We start from the raw sequence: 3,252 nt of genomic DNA on the forward strand, positions 1-3,252 counted from the left end.
TGCGGGTTAGGGTGAGGATTGGCCGTGCTAAATTACCCATAGTGCCCAGGGATGTGCAGGTTAGGGTGGGGATTGACCGTGCTAAATTACCCATAGTGCCCAGGGATATGCAGGTTCGGTTGGGCATTGACCATGCTAAATTACCCATAGTGCTCAGGGATGTGCAGGAGAGGGTGGGATTGGCCGTGCTAAATTACCCATAGTGCTCAGGGATGTGCAGGAGAGGGTGGGATTGGCCGTGCTAAATTACCCATAGTGCCCAGGGATATGCAGGTTCGGTTGGGCATTGACCATGCTAAATTACCCATAGTGCTCAGGGACGTGCAGGAGAGGGTGGGATTGGCCGTGCTAAATTACCCATAGTGCTCAGGGATGTGCAGGAGAGGGTGGGATTGGCCGTGCTAAATTACCCATCGTGCCCAGGGATGTGCGGGTTAGGGTGGGGACTGACCGTGCTCAATTACCCATCGTGCCCAGGGATGTGCGGGTTAGTGTGGTGATTGGCCGTGCTAAATTACCCATAGTGCCCAGGGATGTGCAGGTTAGGGTGGGGATTGACTGTGCTAAATTAACCCATAGTGCCCAGGGATGTGCAGGTTAGGGTGTGGTTGGCCGTGCTAAATTACCCATAGTGCCCAGGGATGTGCGGGTTAGGGTGGGGATTGACCGTGCTAAATTACCCATAGTGCACAGGGATGTGTGGGTTAGGGTGGGGATTGACCGTGCTAAATTACCCATAGTGCCCAGGGATGTGCAGGTTAGGGCGAGGATTAGCTGTGCTAAATTACCCATCGTGCCCAGGAATGTGCGGGTTAGTGTGGTGATTGGCCGTGCTAAATTACCCATAGTGCCCAGGGATGTGCAGGTTAGGGTAGGATTGACCGTGCTAAATTACCCATAGTGCCCAGGAATGTGCGGGTTAGGGTGGGGTTGTCCGTGCTAAATTACCCGTAGTGCCCAGGAATGTGCAGGGTAGGGTGGAACTGACCGTGCTAAATTACCCATAGTGCCCAGGAATGTGCGGGTTAGGGTGGGGTTGTCCGTGCTAAATTACCCATAGTGCCCAGGGATGTGCAGGTTAGGGTAGGATTGACCGTGCTAAATTACCCATAGTGCCCAGGAATGTGCGGGTTAGGGTGGTATTGACCGTGCTAAATTACCCATAGTGCCCAGGAATGTGCGGGTTAGGGTGGGGTTGTCCGTGCTAAATTACCCATAGTGCCCAGGGATGTGCAGGTTAGGGTAGGATTGACCGTGCTAAATTACCCATAGTGCCCAGGAATGTGCGGGTTAGGGTGGTATTGACCGTGCTAAGTTACCCAAAGTGCCCAGGAACGTGCAGGTTAGGGTGGGGATTGGCCGTGCGAAATTACCCATAGGGCCCAGGGACGTGCGGGTTAGGATGTGGGATTGGCCGTGCTACGTTACCCATAGTGCCCAGGGATGTGCAGGTTCGGGTGGGGTTTGGCCGTGGTAAATTACCCATAGTGCCCAGGGATGTGCGGGTTAGGGTGGGGATTGGCCATGCTAAATAACCCATAGTGCCCAGGGATGTGGGGGTTAGGGTGGGGGATTGGCCGTGGTAAATTACCCATAGTGCCCAGGGATGTGCAGGTTAGGGTGGGGGACTGACCGTGCTAAATTACCCATAGTGCCCAGGGATGTGCAGGTTAGGGTGGGATTGGCCGTGCTAAATTACCCATAGTGCCCAGGGATGTGCAGGTTAGGGTGGGGATTAGCCGTGCTAAATTACCCACAGTGCCCAGGGATGTGCAGGTTAGGGTGGGGATTGACCGTGTTAAATTACCCATAGTGCCCAGGGATGTGCAGGTTAGGGCGAGGATTGGCTGTGCTAAATTACCCATAGTGCCCAGGGATGTGCGGGCTAGGGTGGGGGATTGGCTGTGCTAAATTACCCATAGTGCCCAGGGATGTGCAGGTTAGGGTGGGGATTGACCGTGCTAAATTACCCATAGTGCCCAGGGATGTGCAGGTTAGGGGAGGGATTGGCCGTGCTAAATTACCCATAGTGCCCAGAGATGTGCGGGTTAGGGTGGGGGATTGGCCGTGCTAAATTACCCATAGTGCCCAGGGACGTGCAGGTTAGGCTGGGGATTGACCGTGCTAAATTACCCATAGTGCCCAGGGATGTGCAGGTTAGGGCGAGGATTGGCTGTGCTAAATTACCCATAGTGCCCAGGGATGTGCAGGTTAGGGCGAGGATTGGCTGTGCTAAATTACCCATAGTGCCCAGGGATGTGCGGGTTAGGGTGGGGATTGACTGTGTTAAATTACCCATAGTGCCCAGGTATGTGCAGGATAGGGTGAGATTGGCCGTGCTAAATTACCCATAGTGCCCAGGGTTGTGCGGGTCAGGGTGGGATTGACTGTGCTAAATTACCCATAGTGCCCAGGGATGTGCAGGTTAGTGTGAGATTGGCCGTGCTAAATTACCCATAGTGCCCAGGGTTGTGCGGGTCAGGGTGGGATTGACCGTGCTAAATTACCCATAGTGCCCAGGGATGTGCAGGATAGGGCGAGGATTGGCCGTGCTAAATTACCCATAGTGCCCAGGGATGTGCGGGTTAGGGTGGGGGATTGGCCGTGCTAAATTACCCATAGTCCCCAGGGATGTGCAGGATAGGGTGAGATTGGCCGTGCTAAATTACCCATAGTGCCCAGGAATGTGCGGGTTAGGGTGGGGGATTGGCCGTGCTAAATTACCTATAGTGCCCAGGGATGTGCAGGTTAGGGTGGGGATTGACCGTGCTAAATTACCCATAGTGCCCCGGACTGTGCGGGTTAGGGTGGGGATTGGCCGTGTTAAATTACCCATAGTGCCCAGGGATGTGCGGGTTAGGGTGGGGATTGGCCATGCTAAATTACCCATAGTGCCCAGGGATGTGCAGGGTAGGGTGGAATTGACCGTGCTAAATTACCCATAGTGCCCAGGGATGTGCAGGTTAGGGTGGGGATTGACCGTGCTAAATTACCCATAGTGCCCAGGGATGTGCAGGTTAGGGTGGGGGATTGACCGTGCTAAATTACCCATAGTGCCCAGGGATGTGCAGGTTAGGGTGGGGGATTGGCCGTGCTAAATTACCCATAGTGCCCAGGGATGTGCAGGGTTAGGGTGGGGATTGGCCGTGCTAAATTACCCATAGTGCCCAGGGATGTGTGGGTTAGGGTGGGGGATTGACCGTGCTAAATTACCCATAGTGCCCAGGGACGTGTAGGTTAGGGTGGGGGATT

Source organism: Chiloscyllium punctatum, chromosome 35 (assembly GCF_047496795.1).
Source record: "Chiloscyllium punctatum isolate Juve2018m chromosome 35, sChiPun1.3, whole genome shotgun sequence".
NCBI classification, from domain to species: domain Eukaryota; kingdom Metazoa; phylum Chordata; class Chondrichthyes; order Orectolobiformes; family Hemiscylliidae; genus Chiloscyllium; species Chiloscyllium punctatum.